The 20,758-nt window shown below is 44.2% G+C and overlaps 1 protein-coding gene across 7 annotated transcripts in view; it reads right to left on the minus strand.

Moving 5' to 3' along the window:
- FER (FER tyrosine kinase) overlaps positions 1-19,276 on the minus strand; it is a 427,785-nt gene extending 408,509 nt beyond the window's left edge. For 3 of the 7 annotated variants that reach the window (XM_062212303.1, XM_062212306.1, XM_062212299.1), the window contains exons 1-2: positions 19,186-19,252; positions 17,798-17,909 (exon numbers count right to left, since the gene is read on the minus strand). The gene's annotated coding sequence lies outside the window, so the exon portion shown is untranslated. Of the gene's footprint in view, positions 1-13,013; positions 13,076-17,797; positions 17,910-19,185 lie in introns of all 7 variants that reach the window. The other 4 variants (XM_062212304.1, XM_062212300.1, XM_062212305.1 and 1 more) reach the window with 3 other exon arrangements.
- Positions 19,277-20,758: the final 1,482 nt, after the last annotated feature.

A 20,758-nucleotide genomic window follows, 5' to 3' on the forward strand; every position in this document is an offset into this window, starting at 1 on the left:
GTGTCATTTCACAAGTATTATCAGAGCTTATCAGAGCTCAGCAAAATTTTCCATATTTATGACTAGAAAATGTACATGACTACTTTCTAATATATCTTAATCTTCCCCCAATTCCCAATTACACAGGCTATCATAACTTAACCCATACTCATAGCTTAACGTAATCACCATTCTCTGAATATGCTTCAATTCAGGAATGAGACCGGGTACAGCAAGACAACTACCCAGAACACAAAATGTAAGGGCCTGCCCAGGGACATGCAGTGCCACCTGCAGCTGCATGACTGAAAATACTGCTTCATATTTTGTGTCCTAGGCATGTCTCTTGCCCCACCCAACTCCTGGCCCTACTTCTCTTCCCCACATCTACTCTCCCTAATTCTCTAATAAATATTCTTCAAAATCCAATTTTTATAAGCCAGATATCTACAAATAGACAATGAATTTAAATATAAATTCACCTTCAACTAAAATCATGTTTGCAAAAATATTTATTCATCATGATGTGATGTCAGGTAAAAAAAAAAAAAACACATGAATGAGACAAGAATGCCTACATATATTAATACTCGAATGTTAAAATGAGAGTGAATTGAGTGTGCAAATAAATAATGGGTGTGTGTTGCTTTTTGATTCTGCAGCATCTAGCCCCTTTTGGGAGCAGCATCTCAATGCTCCTTTTATGAACTACACTTCTCTCATCCTCAGTTCATACGGTTTGGCAATGCTCACTCACAGATCACACAGCCCAGGTCTGGAAAATCAGATGTTCCTTCTCCCCATAGAGTAGTTCAGGAATGGGTATGTGACACAAACTGGATGAGTAAGACTTAACTCCAACATTTCTGCAGAAACTAATCAGGAAAGGAAGTTCTCTTCCAGCTGTGGTTGCTAAAGTTAAAAAACATAAATCATCTATCGCTTAAGGAAGGCGATACATCCTGAGAAATGAGTCATGAGACAGTCTGGACATTCTGGGAACAGCATGGCACGCACTTGCACAAACCAAGATAGCTGAACGTCAATAAGTGATATAATCTTGTGAGATCACTGCTGTATATGCAGTCCGTTGTTGACTGAAACGTCATTATGTGGCACATGATTTGCTTACTTAACAATGAGCCAACCCAGAGAAGCAGACAAGAAATAGAAATGGGGAAAATTCTGAAAACATTTTGCCTCTAAATCTGAGCTCAGGTGTGCATAGATATATAGCTGCTGGAATTTAGAATTCCTGCTGGAGGGCAGGTGTCTGGCACAGTAGTCAAGACACCTCTTAAGGGCAGGCGCCATGGCTCACTTGGTTAATCCTCTGCCTGCAGCGCCAGCATCCCATATGGGCACCAGGTTCTAGTCCCGGTTGCTCCTCTTCCAGTCCAGCTCTCTGCTGTGGCCCGGAAGGGCAGTGGAGGGCAGACCAAGTGCTTGGGCCCCTGCACCTGCATGGGAGACCAGGAAGAAGCACCTGGCTCCTGGCTTCAGATCAGCACAGTGCCAGTTGTAGTGGCCATTTGGGGAGTGAACCAACGAAAGAAAGACCTTTCTCTCTCTCTCTCTCTCTCTCTCTCTCTCTGTCTATAACTCTACCTGTCAAATAAAAAAAAAAAAGAGAGATTTCTTAAAAAAAAAAAAAAAAAAGATGCCTCTTAGGATGCCTACATCCCCTCTCAGAGTGCCTGGATTCAAGTCTCAGCTATACTTCAAACTCTTGCTTCCTCCCAGCTCCTGGCTTCTGATCGGCGCAGCACTGGCCATAGCGGCCATTTGGGGAGTGAACCAACAGAAGGAAGACCTTTCTCTCTGCCTCTCTCTCTGTCTATAACTCTCTCTCTCTCTCTGTCTCTCTTTCTCAGTGTCTACCTCTTGCTTCCTGATAATGTGTACCCTGGAAGGAAGTAGTTGATGGCTCAAATAATTAGGTTCCTGCCACTCGCTCAGGTATCCCGGATTAAGTTCTTTGCTCCTAGCTCCAAGTCCAGGCTGTTGTCGGTGTTTGGGAAATAAACTAGGAGATGAAAGGTCTCTTTCTCTCTCTCCCTCTCTCTGCCTTTCAAATAAATAAAAGTTAATTTAAAAGAAAAAGCAAAATTAATTTTTTTATTTTAAAATTAGAATTACTGCTGGGACACAATTCTCTCCGGATTTCTCCTATTCCTGCATAGTCATAGCTTACCGAGCAAAATGTATTATAAGAATATTTGTATAACACCAAGGCTTGGAAGCTAGAGATAGTATCTCTCTAAATACAATCAGTTCCAAAACTCTTTGGATAAATAACACCCTCTCTTTCTTCTCCATGGAGACATTGAAATTTTAATACTCACATCTGCTGCGAGGCTACAAAGCTTTGTGCCATGCATTTTATTCCAAAAATTTGACTTGGGGCCCAGCATTGTGGTGTAGTGGGTTAAGCCACTGCCTGAAGCACCAGCATCACAAATGGGTGCCAGTTCAAGTCCTGGCTGCTAAACATCCGATCCAGCTCCCTGCTAATGCACCCAGGAAAGCAGCAGAGGATGGTCCAGGTGCTTGGGACCCTGCACCCAGATGGAAGAACTGTTAAGAAGCTCCTGGCTCCTGACTTCCGCCTAGCCCAGTCCCAGCCATAGCAGCCATCTGGGGAGTGAACCAGCAGATAGAAGACTATTCTAAAAAAAAAAAAAAAAAGAAAGAAAGAAAGAAAGAAAGAAAGAAAGAAAGAAAGAAAGAAAGAAAGAAAGAAAAAAAGAAAGAAAGAAAGAAAGAAACCTCTCTTTCTCTCTCTCTCTCCTGCTCTGTGTGTGTGTGTGTGTGTGTAGTTTTGCCTTTCAAACTTTCAAGTAAATAAAATAAATCTTTAACAAAAAATTCCTGACCTCAAGGAAATGATATTTAGATAGAGGAAACAAACAAAATACAAAATAAGTAAGCACAATACACAGTGTTAGTGTGTATATACAGTGTGTTCTACAAAGAACAGAAAAGCAGGAAAAGGTTGTAAGTACTGGAGAGGTTAGAAACTTCAAATCTGTGTTGGATGATAAAGATCTTACAGACAAAAACTTGAGCGAGACAGGAAGTGGACTGATGACCTGGAAGAGACCATTCCAGAGGAAGTAGAAAGTGCAAACCCCTATTTCGGGAAGAGCAAGGAGGCCTGTGTGCAGTAGATGGTGGGAAGAACAGCAAAACACCACTTCAGGGACAGGTTCTGCCTGAGAACGGAAAAGTAGAACCACAAATCTGGAGCTCAGCTGAAGGACTTGAGCTTTTACTCTGAATCAGGTGGGAAGTACTGAAAGATTTTTTTTTTTTTATTTGTTTGAAAAGCAGGGAGACAGAGATTTATCTGCTGGTTCACTCTCCCAATTTCTCACAACAGCCAAGGCTTGGCCAGGCTCAAGTCAAGACCGGGAACTTAAGCCTGTCTGCAATGTCAATAGCAAGGACCCAAGTACTGGAGCCATCAACTGCTGCCTCTAGGGTAAACATTAGCAAGAAGCTAGAATTAGAAGCAGAGCTGGGACTTGAACCCGGGCACTCCAGGATGGAATAGGAATGTTCCTAGTGGTGTCCAAACCACTGCACTAAATTCCCCCACTCCATGCCCCCACTGGAAGATTCTGCGCAAAGAAATGACATTACCTCTTTGCAAAAGGGTGACAGTTACTTTTTGAGAGCAACAGTATTGCAGGGAGATGATGTTAAGAGAAGAAGGATGGTGTTGAACGAGGATAACCAAAGTAGAGGTGGTAAGAATTCATCAGATTCAATTTTTGGAAGCAAACAGAGAAAGATTGTGTGGAGGAAGTAAAGGAAAAAGAATCAAGGATAACTTCAAGGTTTAGGGCCTGAGCAAAAGCCAAGGTTGGAGTTGCCACTTACACAGATGGAAAAATCTAATTCTCAATTAGATTTCTGTCCCTACTTTTAGGTCCCAAAAGGAGCCTGACTGTACAGATTCAGCTTGACACGCACATAGCCATTTTGACTGCAACTGCCATCTTGCCCTCCAGGTGACTCTGGAGGTCAGTCATTCCAAGCCCTCTGGGGTGAACAAAAAGGTCATTAAAATAATCTGCTGCTAGAGGTGGTACAACATGGTACAACATGTTAAGCCACTGCTAGGGATGCCTCCATCCCACATCATAGTGCCTGGTTCTAGTCCCAGCTACTCCACACTCCCTATTCAACTTCCTGCTAATGTACATTGGAAAGCAGTGGAAGATGACCCAAATGCTGAGTCCTTGCCACCCACATGGGAGACTCTGATGGAGTTCCCACTTCTTGGAGTTGGCATGGACCAGGCCCTAGCCAATGCAACCATATGAGGAATGAATCAGCAGATGGAATTGCTCTCTCACTCTCTCTCTTTATCCCTCCCTACACCCTTGACCTCTGTCACTCTGCCTTTCATATAAATAAATATATCTTTAAAAAATAATAATAGTGGCCGGTGCTGTGGCGTAGTGGGTAAAGCCGCCACCTGCAGTACCAGCATCCTATATGGGCACCAGTTCGAGTCTGGCTGCTCCACTTCCAATCCAGCTCTCTGCTGTGGCATTGGAAAGCAGTACAAGATGGCCCAGGTCTTTGGGCCCCTGCACCAGCATGGAAAGACCCGGAGGAATCTCCTGGCTCCTGGCTTAGGATCGGCACAGCTCCAGTAGGCCCTTGTGGCCAGTTGGGGAGTGAGCCAGCAGATGGAAGACCTTTTTCTCTCTCTCTCTCTCTCCTTCTGTGTATGGCTCTGACTTTCAAATAAATAAATCTTTTAAAAAAAATAAAAAATAATAGGAATCTGTCATTCTTACCTGATGCCTCTACATAAGAATATCTCCTTGATGGCTGCAAAATATTAATATCTCGATAAAGTGCATTATGGTTGTCCACGAGCTCCTTTGCCTAGAATACTCTTGTTCTCCTGCCCCAAGATGCAGAACCACAACTTGCAGCTGCCTATCACACTGCTGTCTGTAAGTCCCTCCAATAAGTTATACTTCATGTAATCCTGGATATGTCCACCTCTCTCTACCGTCTCTCCATGCCTTCCACCTTCAGTGGCTGGTTCTACTATAACAGGTTTCCTGAAACACTAACAAAACACAAAAATTCATGCAAGAAATATAAATGACAGTCCTAAAGTGTGAAACAGACTCAGTAATGGAAAGTGAACTTGTAGTCCTCTACTGTAGGTATTTGGCAATCCATAATAAGCAAACCTCTGGTAATTTGCACTTTTATAAATTAGACTGTGTGCTTACTACCATGGGACCATAAAGTACTTAGTTAAAATGTTAGGATGTTGTTATCTTGGCTACCACATTGCAGTTTTTAGTAAAGTCCTCCAAAAAAGAAACAACCTTTGAGTGAAGTCTTAATGAAAGGAAACCCTTTTTGTCTGTCAGTACAAATCCATGATGGCTAATAACATTGCAATTTACAGGGTGAAAATGGAATATCCCTGAACTAAAATTAGGATGTAGAAGAAGGCTGCCAGGCTCCTACACAAACAGCAGAGCAAAGCAGCTTACCTATTTTATAAAGAGCCATCGACAAATCACATGGCCTGGAAGCAGGCCCTTCAACTCCCAGCAGTTGCCTAGATGACAGAGGCTGAGAGAGAGACTGATAAGCCTAGAATGCATGATTCCTCGACCTTGGGACTGAAAATCTGAATTGGACAATTATTTGTTGTACAAGTCTGACCTATACAATGTAGGACATTTAACTATTTTGTTGGCCTCTACCTACTCAATGCCAGTAGCACCTGTATACTCCACCAACACCATCACGATAATATGATGCTGTGAAACATCCCCTGAGGTAAAAACTGCACATTATTGGAGAACCATTTGGTGAAGGTGATGGGCAAGTTGTTTAGAAACACACCAGGCAATGGTTTGACTCAAGGACTAAGATTTTGGCTACTTGCAAGAAAATGACCAAATGCAAGTAAATAAAAATAACTCACTATGTTTATTTTTTAAATTTGAGTTAGTTAGGTGCTGGCATTGTGGCATAGCAGGTAAAGCTATCATCTGCAATGCCAGCATCTCACATGGCACTGGTTCCTGGCCCAGCTGCTCCATTTCTGACCCAACTCCCAGCTTATGGCCTGGGAGCAGCAGTAGAGGATAGCTTGCCACCCATGTGGGAGACCCAGAAGAAGCTTCTGTTGTGACCCTCTGAGGAGTGAGCCCACTGGCTCTCAGCCTCTCCCCCTCTCCCTGTAGCTCTTTCAAATAAATAAATCTTTAAAAAATAAATGAGCTGGGGCTGGTGCTGTGGCACAGTGGGTTAATGCCCTGGCCTGGAGTGCTGGCATCCCATATGGGCACCAGTTCTAGTCCTGGCTGTTCCACTTCCGATCCAGCTCTCTGCTCTGGCCTGGGAAAGCAGTAGAAGATGGCCCAAGTCTTTGGGTCCCTTCACCCATGTGGGAGAGCTGGAAGAAGCTCTTGGCTCCTGGCTTCGGATCAGCCCAGCTCTGGCCATTGCAGCCAGTTGGGAAGTAAACCATAAGATGGAAGAGCTCTCTTTCTCTCTCTGCCTCTCCTCTCTCTGTGTAACTCTGACTGTCAAATAAAAATAAATAAATCTTTAAAAATAAATAAATAAATGAGTTAATAAAGAAAATCCCAACAAAGATTTACTATTCAACCCCTAAGATGATTCCCTGGACCCCAATCTCTCACCAAAAGAAAATCAGCTTCTAATGAAGTACGGTCCCCAGTATGGAAATCACTCTCAGTAACCACTGTCTGTGACCAGGAAGAAAGTGAAGATGGGGCCACTGCTGTGGCCTAAGATGTTAACCTGCCACCTATATCCCATATGGATGCCAGTTCGAATCCTAGCTGCTCTATTTCAGATCCAGCTCCCTGCTAATGCACTCGGGAAAGCAGCAGAAGATGGCCCAAGTGCTTTGTCACTGCACCCACATGGGAGACTGAGAAGCTTCTGGCTCCTGGCTTCAGTCTGGCCTAACCCTGGCCATTGCGGGCATTTGGCTAGTGAACCAGTGGGTGAAAGACATCTCTCTCTCTTCCTCTCTCCCTCTCTGTCCCCCTCTATCTCTCTGTAACTCTGCCTTTCAAATAAATAAAATAAATCTTCAAAAAAAAAAATGAAGACAGAAGATCCTCACATATGGCAAACCAAAGCCAACCCTATTGGGCAACCAAAAATCTAAAAAAGAGTCATCATCATCCCTGCACTGGAAATCTCTGTGAGTTGTGTTCCCTTTTGCAAGTAAGAGTTGTGTTTGTCTTTATGCTATTTTCCTTCTAGAACTGAACACTGGCTTTATTATAATTAGTTATACTTAAAATTTAACCATGTTACTAGACTCTGAAGCAATGTCTTCAGACATAATTGTGAGAAATGATTCACAAATCCTAGAAAGAAAGCCACAAGCAACAATTAAACAAAAGTGCAGAGTTGTCTTCCTTAGTTACCTACACAAGAATACACCTAACGCAAGAAAGCCACTGAGTCTGTCCTGAGGCTTTTGGTAGAGCCCCTGAATCCATCTGCTCAGAATACACTCCTGCTCTTCTCAGTACCCGAGGTATCAACAGGATTTTGGTTTCGTGCAAATGAAAGAATACTGAGAAATCTATTATTACGCTTATTTGCAGATGGAAAAAAAAAAAACTAAAGCTATAAGAATTGAATTATTTCTTTAAATTCATATAACTAAATGCTAGTAGCATAGATTCAGCCATAGGCAGGTCTGGTTATAACAGTCACACTATTTTCACTACACCATACTGCCTCTCAGGAGACTAGTGTGAAACTTCTCTATGCTTTATAAGCATCTGTAGCCATAAGTTCAGTCCTTACATGGAATGAGTAGTGTATTAACATTTGTGCCACGACCAAAAATGGAAGAATTAAACGCCCTCCTGCTTTGTTCCATACCTTAACAGCATGCCTCTCATCTGACACAGAACATTCTGCATTATTTTTATAATGTAGGCTACTTTAGAGGACATGTCTATTTCTTCACCATCTTCATCCTTTTTCAAAAACCATATTACTATATATAACACAAGTATCTCCAAGCTAGATATTAAAATGCCAGTTCTACTCACAAGGTAAATCAGGCTCCAAATTACAGATAAGAAACTAAAACCTTAGAAAGAGAACACTACGGGGGCTGGCACTGTGGTGTGGCAGGTGGGGCCGCCGCCTGACTCAGGTTCAAGTCCCAGCTGCTCTACTTCCAATCCAGTTTTCTGCTGTGGCCTGGGAGAAGGGCAGTGGAAGATGGCCCAAGCACTTGAACCCTTGCACCCACATGAGAGACCCAAAAGAAGCTCCAGACTCCTGGATTCCACCTTGCCTAGTTCTGGCCATTAAGGCCATTTGGGGAGTAAGCCAATGGATGGAAGATAGCTCTATGTTTTTTCCTAACTCCAATTTTGAAATAAAAAGAAAAAAAACAGCAGTAGCTATTAATAAACAGCCAAATTCCTTTCAAATATTGTTGTTGAGGGTGGGAGAAAAGGGGAGAACAGGATTTATGACTATAAGATCCTGGGCATTTTCAAGAAATTTATCTAAAGATCATGAGAATATTTGATCTAGCTGATTATTCTGTAAAAATATTTCACAAATTAACTTTGCTTTCCCTAGAAGGTAGGTGGATTGACTTTCTCTTCACTTCTAGCAGCTTTCTACTTCAGTGGAAAAAAAAAAATTTTTTTTCTTGACAGGCAGAGTTAGACACAGAGAGAGAGACAGAGAGAAAGGTCTTGCCTCTATTGGTTTATTTCCCAAGTGGCTGCTAGGCCGGCGCTGCGCAGATCCAAAGCCAGGAACCAAGTGCTTCCTCCTGGTCTCCCATGTGGGTGCAGGGCCCAAGCATCTGGGCCATCTTCTACAGCCCTCCCGGGCCACAGCAGAGAGCTGGACTGGAAGAGGAGCAACTGGGACAGAACCGGCGCCCCAAATGGGACTAGAACCCGGGGAGCCGGTGCCGCAGGTGGAGGACTAGCCTAGTGAGCCGCGGCGCTGGCCGGAAAAATTTAAGATTTATTAATTGGCCGGTGCCGTGGCTTAACAGGCTAATCCTCCGCCTTGCGGCGCCGGTACACCGGGTTCTAGTCCCGGTTGGGGCGCCGGATTCTATCCCAGTTGCCCCTCTTCCAGGCCAGCTCTCTGCTATGGCCCGGGAAGGCAGTGGAGGATGGCCCAAGTCCTTGGGCCCTGCACCCGCATGGGAGACCAGGAGAAGCACCTGGCTCCTGGCTTCGGATCAGCATGATGCGCCAGCCGCAGCAGCCATTGGAGGGTGAACCAACGGCAAAAAGGAAGACCTTTCTCTCTGTCTCTCTCTCACTATCCACTCTGCCTGTCAAAAAAAAAAAAAAAAAAAGATTTATTAATTGGGGCTGGCATTGTGTTATAGCAGGTAAAGCTACCACCTGTGAAGCCAGTATCCAATAAGGGCACCGGTTCCAGTCCCAGCTACTCCACTTCTGATCCAGCTCCCAGCTAATGGCCTGGGAAAAACAGTGGAAGATGGTCCAGGTGCTTGGGCCCCTGATACTCACGTGGGACTCCTTGAAGAAGCTCTTGGTTGAACTTCAGTCTGGCCCAGCCCCCACCATTGCTGCCATTTGGGGAGTGAACTAGCAAATGGAAGATATTGCCCTCTCTGTTTCCCTCTCTCTATGTAGCTCTACCTTTCAAAATAAATAGATTTTTTTCTAAACCACTGAGCCACAGTGCCAGCCTGTTCATCTTTTTTTATTTTTTTAAAGATGGACAGGGCCAGGCCAAGGAGTCAAGAACTTCATTCAGGTCTCCTGCATGGGTGGCAGGCCCCCAAACACATGGGCCATCTTCTGCTGCTTTTCCCAGGCCAATAGCAGGGAGCTGGTCAGAGGCAGCGAAACCAGGACAAGAACAGGTGCCCATATGGGATGCCAGTGTCACAGGCATTAGCCTTACCTACTACACCAGAATGCTAGCCCCTCAGGAAAATTTTTTTACAGAGAAACAACAGAGACTGGTGCTCTGGCATAGCAGGTGAAGGCTCCACCTGCAGTGCCAACATCCCATATGGGCACTGGTTAGAGTCCCAGCTGCTCTACTTCCATTCCAGCTCTCTGCTATGGCCTGGGAAAGCAGCAGAAGATGGCCCAAGTCCTTGGGCCCCTGCACCTGCGTGGGAGACCTAGAGGAAGCTCTTGGCTCCTGGCTTCAGACTGGCACAGCTCCAGCCGTTGTGGTTATCTGGGGAGTGACTCAGTGGATGGAAGACCTCTCTCTCTCTCTCTCTCTCTCTGCCTCTACCTCTCTGTAATTCCGCCCTCCAAATAATAAGTAAATATCTTTTAAAAATGAAACATTTTATTACTCACAAAAATTATAGTATAGAACAATCTGAAACAGAATAAGGCAAAGTAAGATATAGACAGAACAGTGAGCCAGATCTTAGGATCTTCTAGTAAGAGGAAGTCATCTCAGCAAAACCATGAATAATTCAGCAGAGACCTTCAGAATCACTCCCGAAGAGTTAAAACTGCTGTTACACTCAGGACTGCTAAGACTTTTGTCATTTGTGTTTATTTCATATTTAGCATATGAAAGACCTGAGTTAAAATCCCAATATCACTTTATAACTGGGTCTCCCTGGATGAATGATCTGACCTAAGATTGTTTTCATACCACAAAACAAAATACCAGGGTATTTCAAAAGGATTGGAGAAAATGGAAATAAAAGATAAATTCATCATGCTGCCAAAAAAAAGAAATAAATGCATTTAGGGTCTTCAGAAAGTTCATGAAAAATTCATATTATAAAAACTATGTATAGATTTCAAAAATTTACATCAAAATAAACATATTGCTTAAACTTCTTGAAGTAAATTCCTGAAGCACCGTTGTACAAACATCCAATTCATGGGCTTGTCATAAAAATCAAAAGAAATGAACAAAGTGCCTAGCACTTTTACCAAACACTGAAGAAAGATTAGTAATCCTCCCACCTGCCTTATATACCTGAATCCACGTCATTTACTAAAAAACTGGGGGACAGAAGCCATTTCCAAGGTTAACTATTTTTTGGGGGTTAGATGTTGAACAGGGGTAGGTGTTTAGCTCAGCAATAAGGAAGCAGGTGCAGCACATGGGAGCGTCTGGATTCCATGCCTAACTCCAATTCCTGACTGCAGTTTCCTCCAAAGCAGACCCCGAGAGGCAGCAATCATAGCACAAGTAATTGGGTTCCTGCCACCCATGGGGGAGACATGGATTGAGTTCCTAGCTCCCTGCTTCAGCCAGGCTCAGGCCCAGCCATTGTAGGCATTTAGGGAGTAAACTGGCAGCCAGGAGCAATCTCTGTCTTTCCCTCTTTGTCTCTGCTTCTCAAATAATGAAATAAAATGAAATAATGAAATAATAAAATAATGAAATAATAAAATAATGAAATCAAATAAAATCAAATAAAATGAAATGTCAAGAAAAAAAGGACTACGCATACACAAAAATTTGTTTTAAAGATTTATTTTATTTATTTGAAAAACAGAGTTACAGAGAGAAGTAGAGACAGAGAGAGAGGTCTTCCATCCGCTGGTTCACTCCCCAGATGGCTGCAATGGCTAGAGCTGTGCAGATCCGAAGCCAGGATGCCAGTACTTCAGGCCCGGGCATTAACCCACTGCGCCACAGCGCCAGCCCACATACACAAAAATTTTAAGATGAAATATAAATGAGAGGGGCCAGTGCCATGGCTCAGTAAGTTAATCCTCCGCCTGCGGCACCGGCATTCCATATGGGCACCAGTTCTAGTCCCAGCTGCTCCTCTTCCAATCCAGCTCTCTGCTGTGGCCTGGGAAAGCAGTGGAAGATGGCCCAAGTGCTTGGGCCCCTGCACCCACGTGGGAGATCAGGAAGAAGCTCCTGGCTCCTGGCTCTTGGCTTCAGATTAGCACAGCTCCAGCTGTTGCAGCCATTTGGGGAGTGAACCAACTGAAGGAAGACCTTTCTGAAGAAAGACCTCTCTCTGTCTGTAATTCTACCTCTCAAATAAATAAGTAAAATCTTTTTAAAAAATTGTTTTAAAAATAATAATTATCTGAGACAACTGCACCATTTATTTCTCCCTAATTACTTCAAATGTACTCAATACACAGAAACAGGAATCACAAAATGATGGTAATTAACAAGAACACATAAATTCAGAGTAAACTGAGAATGGATGTGATATGTAACAGTGACTAGATATGCCACATTACAAAGTCCACCATTCACCACAGACACTATACTGAAACAAAAAGGATGATGCTTGAAAATGTTTCCTTTGCTCCTAGCAAGGCAAAATTTGCAAAATCTTAGGGAAACTTAAAATGATGGCTAAGAATGTGCATGGATTCTGAAAGAAACATAATTCAAAAGAAAGGACATTGTATATATACTATCATGAAGCAAGAGGTGGTACTGCTGCAAGGACAGCTCACTGACCCATTTGTTAACAAAACTGGATATTGCCATAACAGTCAAGTGCAGGGGCTGGTGCTGAGGTACACCAGGTAAAGCCACGCCTGCGGTGCCGGCATCCCATATGGGCGCAGGTTCAAGTTCCAGCTGCTCCACTTCTGATCCAGCTCTCTGCTATGGCCTGGGAAAGCAGTAGAAGATGGCCCAAGTCCTCGGGCCCCTGCACCCACATGGGAGACTAGGAGGAAGCTCCTGTCTTCAGATCAGCCCAGCTCTGGCCGTTGTGGCCATTTGGGGAGTGAACCAGCAGATGGAAGACCTTTCTCTCTCTCTGCCTCTGCCTCTCTGTAACTCAGCCTTTTGAATAAATAAAATAAATCTTAAAAAAAAAAAAAAAAGAGTCAAATGCACTTTGTACTATATGGTGAAATTAACAAGAGCACAAGGATGAACAGAAGTCTGGGAAACCCTGCCCCAGCTGAACACATCCATACAGCACAGAGCACACAGACTACAGAATGTTCAAGGAGAAAACACACCCAAGAAACAGCAGAAAGCAACAAGCATTACTAAGGACTAACCTCAGTTAGTCCTCAGAAGGAGATTTGTGATCAAGCCAGAAATGATCTTTTGTTCTGCAAACCTGAAGAAAGAAGAATCAAGAGTAAGAACCTTGGTCCATATACTAGCAAAGTATATGCAAAGTCATCTAGCCTTCATTTTGGAAGCTAAAAATTGTTTGGCAATGTTAACAAGTACTATTTCTAGAATTGCTAAGAGTCTGAAGGGATCACTTAAATTTTTCAATTAAATTTGATGGTATTTTATGGAGATAGTTAAATCCTAGATTCATAAAAAGTTTCAGGAAATAACACTTGCAAATATTAAGAGCCTGCTTGGCCAGCACCGCGGCTCAATAGGCTAATCCTCCACCTTGTCGCGCCAGCACACCAGGTTCTAGTCCCGGTTGGGGCGCCGGATTCTGTCCGGTTGCTCCTCTTCCAGACCAGCTCTCTGCTATGGCCCGGGAGTGCAGTGGAGGATGGCCCAAGTCCTTGGGCCCTGCACCTCATGGGACACTAGGATAAACACCTGGCTCCTGCCTTCGGATCAGCGAGATGCACCAGCCGCGGTGGCCATTGGAGAGTGAACCAACGGCAAAGGAGACCTTTCTCTCTGTCTCTCTCTCTCTCACTGTCCACTCTGCCTGTCAAAAAAAAAAAAAGAAGAGCCTGCTGAACAGTTTTCCAAAGTCTTTATTTCTAATTAATTATATATAGGATGAATAAATAATTTAAAAGCAACTTCATTCAAAGCAATGCAATTTTAAAGATGGTTTTCTGATTACATCAAAATACATTTTTGTTTACTAAAATAAAAATTTTTATATGCTACTTCAGAAGTACCTAGAATGTAATCCTATTATTAAAACTATTAGCCCCATTATGGAAACAATCTTTCTGCTAGTAGGATAATTTACAGTGGAAAATTAGTTCCAATTTTGTATAATAATTAATGTTACTTACAATAAAGACTATGGTGCTATTATTCAAATATTTTAAGTGTTTATTAACAGTTATTCTAACTTTTAAATGTAGGTCTCTTCATTATCAATTACATAAAATTAGTGCAGTAATCTTTTCTTCGATAGCATTACAAGAAGAAAAGCTGGCCAGGCATTCATTTCAGGAAAATAGGGAAGTAACATGGGCCTTAACTATAGAACTGCAAGGCATATTACTAATAATAGATCTACCCTTTTTACTGACTCACTTTCTTCAATAAATCAGAGTAGATTCAAGTTTGTACCGATAGTGATATCAGAATGCACTGGCGTTCTGGTATGCTTGCTTGAATGGAAGAGGATGAGATGGCATTCTAGCTGGCATGCTAGAAAATTTCACACTGGAATATGTCACACATGTAAGATCTTGCACTTGAGTAGGAAATTAATAAAAACTGACAGAGATCACACAATCGTGCTTTACAGCTGGATGACAGAAGGACTATCTAGTTCAACTCCTAACTCTATTCAGTTCAGTGCTTCCCTTCACAGCACCTAGTGACTAACAGATTGCTGGGTGTATTTAAACTGAGGGGTTTTTTTTGTGTTGTTTTTTTTTTTTTTTTAATGAATTAAAACCCTATTGTTACAGAACACATGATGAAATATGGATCTCTGTAAAATAATGCTTCCTAAAAAATAATCCTATAAATTTATCAGTAGGAAGTAGAAAATATATACCAAACACCCAGAGACTTTAAAAAGCTTATGGAAATGTGAACTTAAAAGATAAGTTTATTTTGGTGCAAAGAAATTAGAAACTCATGTGTAGTCTCTCACAACATGCATTTTCCATGAATTCTTAAAAGATTCCTTCATAAAACTAACAGTATTATCAAATCAGAAGATTAAGTTTTAAACAGATTAAGTAAATGTGACTCAAGAAATTTAAGAAAGTAACATTTGGCTTTTTTGTATCAAGTTTAAGCAAACACTTGTGGTTTAAATGAAAAGAATTTCAGGCAACCATCCAACAACCAATGGTGCTCTAAGGTAAAAGAAAATTAAGTCAAGAATCTAGACAAATGAAATATTTGAAGAGTTAAAACTCATTCAAAGTAAATTCCTGACTATCCTTATTAGATACAGTAATCTAAGAAATATAATAGTTAACCTATTTCTAACTATTTTAGTTTATACAAGTGCAAATGTCATTCAATTTAAGTAAACTTAAATGTGCATCATTTTAATGTCCTTTATCTGAAATCTAAGGACTATGTTTAGGATGACACAATAAACATAATAATACCAGGAGAGGTAAGATTATAGTATATATAAAATTATACCATGTAAGAAACCAAATATGGAAGTTAACTACTTCCTATATTCAAGCATCTTATCTACATTATCTCATTTCTTCCACATAACAACTTTATGAGGCAATTTCATCACTATCATTTAGTAAATGAGGAAGCTATGATTTAAAGACATTATGGGGGCCAGCACTGCGGTGTAGTGGGTAAAACCACCACTTGCAGTGCCAGCATCCCATATGGGCGCCGGTTCAAGTCCCGGCTGCTCCACTTCTGATCCAGCTCTCTGCTATGGCCTGGGAACACAGTACAAGATGGCCTTAGTCTTTGGACCCCTGCACCCACGTGGGAGACCAGGGGAAGGCTCCTGGCTCCTGGCTTCAGATCAGCTCAGCTCCGGCTGTTGCAGCCATCTAGGGAGTGAACCAGTGGATGGAAGACCTCTCTCGAACTCTTTATCTCTCTCTCTCTCTCTCTCTCTCTCTGCCTCCCTCTCTCTCTCTCTCTCTCTGCCTCTGCCTCTCTGTAACTCTGCCTTTCAAATAAATAAATATTTTAAAGAAATTTATAAAAATTAAAATTGTCCAAGAACCTGCAGAACAGTAACTTTTACTTAAACCCAGATTATGACTTCAAAATAAATGGCTCTTGTTTTCATTCCACTTTGCAACCTGGAAAGGAACACCTACACTAAAATTACCAGTCTTTTAATTAATACATGCTGAAGAAAAGGACAATATCTAGCTTAGAGGGAATGCCGATGATGTAGACTGGAACGTAGTCATGTTTTATAATTATAAGCTACTAGTTAAGAAATAATTCCAAGTCATGCATGATACTAATTTTTAAGAGCTGAAATGTATAATACTCTCAAAATGGAGAAATCTGAAAAGTTTTTTTAACAGGCAATAAGTTAACTTTATCTTACTTGGAATTCCAAAAGAAAAACTTGGGAGACCTCATATTTTGTTAGCCACACAGCAATTTCATATGCTAAACTAGGATTATGTTTATACTTATGTAATAAGATGAAGTAGCTGCTTGAGTTTGATCCCTTTGTTCTAACTCTAATTTGTCCTCTATTCTTTTCCATTTTTCCCTCAGATCTGGGAGTCCAATTGTAATTTAGAATAACTGATCCCCAAATGCAGAAATTCCTACAACTTTAGATGCAAATACAGATATACTGAAATGAAGACCATCAGATTGAAATGACTGGTAGAGTGTGTTACAGAAGAAATAGAAGTTTGAGTTCTTTTCCGAAACACTAATTATAGTGCAATTATTGGTGACTCTTCCTCTCCACAGTTTTCTCAAAGCATTTAACTTTTATAATCAGATAAAAGTAGGAAAGGAAAGGTGAAAGGAAAGGAATGAGGGAAAAACTGGAGCTTTAATCTGTTTCTGAATTAGCTGAATCCTACCACTAAAATTCCAAAACTATGGCCTGCCTGTTCCTTCTCAACTCTTAGTAGCACAGTAAATAAGCCATATATAAATGTGACAGAGACAAATGAAATATGGAAAAATAATACTGAGGCAATCCACAGATCTATAAATTCTGAGACACAGCTCTTAATTTTAATATGTAAGAGATTAGTATATAAATGAACTAAGTATAAAAACAGATTGAGATTATGCCAAAACAGAAAAGCATGTGAACAGTTTGAATTTCCTAAGTATGGAAAAATTACATATATTACATATTTGTATGTATCCGAATGTATACTCATTTCTACTTATTCCTTTACTATAAACTGACGATCGATGTTAAAATATTCCTTTATCAACACCATGAGACAATACCCAAGATAGTTTGTGTTTTATCAAAACACTGACTTGAAATTCTCAAATTACTTCAGTCTCCATGAAGTAGTTCTACTAAAAAATTCCACATTTGCTAGCTATTGTCCATTACAAAAATATTAATGCAAAAAACATACATGATTAATCTAATTTATTTATATTACCATAACAATGCAAAATTAATATTCTCTTGGATCTCCTTCCAAAAGGAAATGCTTATTTATAAATCAAGTATAAAACTATACTAACACAGGAGCCCAATTTTAAAACAAAACTTTTATTTATGTAGCAAGTTCAATAGATTTCCTTTTTTCTGACTACCAAAATACAATCTAATTCAGCTCACTCACAAAACTGCTTTGAATTTTGTCATGTAATTAAACTACTATAGCTTTTATAAGCCTTACTCCCACTTACAAACAGAAATAAGCACCTTACAATATTTTGGTATTATATTTGTATACATTTAAGTCTACTTTTTAAACTTCAGCATTTCAGTTCCTGTATTCTTGAAGAGTTACTATGTAACAGCTGTCTTGAAAATGTTACTGCTACACAGGTGGTGGGTTCAACTCAATTGTTCTAGGAGTCTGGAATGTGTCATAGTAAAATACTGGAGAAAAAAGTTGTCAAATGTGAAATATTCACAGCCCAGTTACGGCTATGTAACAAGTATATACCAGTTAAAGATGAAACTTGTCTACCAACAGTCTGCTTTCTCTCTGGAACTAATGACATCTACCTTTGAAGTGGTGCAGAAGCGGCCTTAACTGGACGCTGACAATTTGAGATGGTGTCTATTTAATGTTGCCAACCATCAGGTCCGAAGAGCAGCAGATCTTCGCCAAGGGTCTCTGATGGAGAACAGAGAAAGGATTTCCAAGTATATGCCTATGCACTCTCTCAATATATTCCTAAGTCCTTGGAAGCACAGCTCCCTTGGATCCAGAGTACTGGGAGAAAACCTGCCCTGATTACAAGATACACTCAACCTTCCCACGCGTTCACTGGAAAACCGTGGCTCTTCCCCAGTACGTCTTTCTGAAGGCCACTGAGGTAGACCCAGATAAACGAACACTGCATCATATTTGGCATTTTTTTTTATCATACAAATAGTTCGGTCTACCCTCTTACGGATTTTTCTATTATATTTTCATACATAACAACTTCACTTGAGAAATGTATTATCATCTTAACACAGCTGGAGAAAGGGAAAAACGACAGCAACTGTACACCTTTTCGGTGATTTATGTCAAAGTCATAGAGAGGCCCATGAATACGTGCAGCTTCTTCTGAATTAAAAAGGTTCAAGTTTCACTTGGTTCACCCTACAGGCTACCAGCCTTAGCAAGTTCCTACAGTGTGTACCGTACTGAGACGGCTTAGCAAAATCGTGAAGAGCGGACCGCCTCACGCACACTCCTTCATCTGTGCCAGTCCGGGCCCCTCCGAACACCGCCCGAGACCACGGAACAGGAGCGACCCCAAGCACACGCCTCACACACCTGAGTCGGGGCTCGGCACCTCTGGTCCAGGTGGGAGGAACCAGGGGCGGTGCGGGCCGGAGCGGGGCGAGGAAGACTGGGCGCGTCGCGGGCGAGCGCCGGGTCCCAGATTCAGGACGGGCTCGGGCACCTCCGGGAATTGGGGTGGGGGGGAGGGTGGCCGCCCCGGCGGGAGGGCGGCGCCGGCCAGAGCCGCGCGCCGACGGGAGGGCGGCGCCCGCAGCCCCCACAGCCGCAGCCCCCGGCCCGCGACGGGGCGGGGCCACCGCGCCCGCCACCGCCGGCTCGCGCGGCACCCGCCCCCTCAGCCTCCGGGTCCCGGGGTGGTGGGAGGGGCCGGCCTCGCGGGGCCGGCTGCGCGCCCAGCCCAAGGCCCAGCCGGGAATGTCCCGCCGTGGGCAGGAGGATGGGCGGGTGACCCCCTCAGCCCGGGGCGGGGAGGCGGGCGGCTGCGGGAGGAGGAAGCGCCCTCGGCGCAGCCCCGCCACCGGGGCCGAATCCCGGGCACCCCGCTGCGGCAGGGGTGGTGGCCCCCGATCTAGGCTCGTCGTCCCTCTTCTTCCCCCCTCCCTCGGCGTTGCCCCGGGCAACAGCGCCTACCGCCGGCGGCGCGAAACGCACCTACCTAGAACCTGACAAGCAGGAGCCCCTCAGACACGGGAGCCAGTCGCCACCCCGCGTCACGGGGGCCGCCACAGCCAATAGGCTCAGCTGTCACGAACCGCTGCAGCCAATCCCGCTGCACTCCGGTCTCCGGGCACCCTCGAGGCCTTACCCAATGGGCGAGAGCGGAAGGCGGGTGTTGCCGCCCAGCCCTCAACCCCCTCCTCCACTACCTCCCAGGAGGCGGGGCGCGGCCGATTGGCCCCGGACCCGGAGGGGGCGGGACTCGGACTGGAGGCCGGGTGGGCGCGCGCGGCTAGGGGGCAGCGGGCGTGGCGGGTGGAGGCGCGGGCTGGGGCCGCCGCCCTCTGGCCCGGGCGTGGTTCCGGGGTCTGTCCTCTGGTGCGGCTCTCTCAGCCTCAGGAGCCCGGTCCTCCTCGCGCTAGCCAGGGCTGCCACGGCGCGATGGGGCCGGAGGCGGGCGTCGGCGTCACAGGAAACTTTGGGAGACTCGACGGGCCGTGACCGGGAAGTGGCCGTGGGTGATAAGCAGGGGCCGCCTGGAAGGGGCTGCCCGCGGGTCGCCCGCCGGAAAGGAATTCGCAGTGGGGGCGGAGGCGTGGTGGAAACGCGAAGTGCGCCCGCGGGCGCCAGAGCCGCCGTCTCGGGGGGCGACCCCCTACCCCTAAATAGGCACGCTCCGTCACTCGTGATCACCTTTCGCCCATGTGTGTCCCACATCCTGCTTGTAACGCTGATTCCTTTAGGCTGCCCCCGAGGGCAGCACTGTGTCTGGCCGGCGCCCGCCGCGGCGGAGGCTGCGGGCCCTGAGGTGGGTGCCGGCTCGGGTCCGGGGAGCGCCCCTGAGGGAAGCCGGGACCGGATGGCGAAGGGAGCCCTGACTGAGTAGCGTTTCCCCCCGCGGGGAGGAGGAGCGGTCTCTGAAGCTTCCCCCGTCGGAAGCATCTGGTGGGAAATGAGTGACGCGCACTAAGCCCAAGACTGCCCGGCGACCTGTAGCGGTGTGACTGACGGACGTCACCCACCCGGCCCTGTTGGAGGGCGTGACCCTCCCGTACTCCTGCAGCAGGCTTTTTAAGGCGTTGCATCTTGTGCATTGGTTGAACCACATTCTTTGCCTGGAGCAAATCTCTAGTCAACCCGATATCCACCCTCTCCCTCAAAAACGTCTGAGTTATGAGGGAGCCAAGGCAGGGTGGTGAGTATTTTTTCTAAACAGGGTTATTTATTTGACCACAGTGAACCAGCCCTACACGTAGAAAAACATAAGTTTTAAGTTGGACTGCTTTTATCTGCAGTTTCAAAAGCCAAAGAAACCAAACTGTGCTGTAAGGACAAATAAAAATAAGAGGCTTAATTGTCTCCCTTGAACATGGAAGGGTGAGGTTTCCCTCCCCTTCGTTTTCTCAGCCTTTGCCTTAGAAAGCTGTGATTGTTAAGTGTTTTCTCATCTCTGTGAAATGTACACAAGTCCTTAAAATGACTGAATGGGTCCTTTGTCATCTTCGGGACAGGGGACCTGTTTCTGGGAACCTGGGAGCTGCACACCTCAGGGGAGATAGCGCCCCTCACCC

The sequence above is a fragment of the Lepus europaeus genome, chromosome 15, assembly GCF_033115175.1.
Source record: "Lepus europaeus isolate LE1 chromosome 15, mLepTim1.pri, whole genome shotgun sequence".
Taxonomy (NCBI): domain Eukaryota; kingdom Metazoa; phylum Chordata; class Mammalia; order Lagomorpha; family Leporidae; genus Lepus; species Lepus europaeus.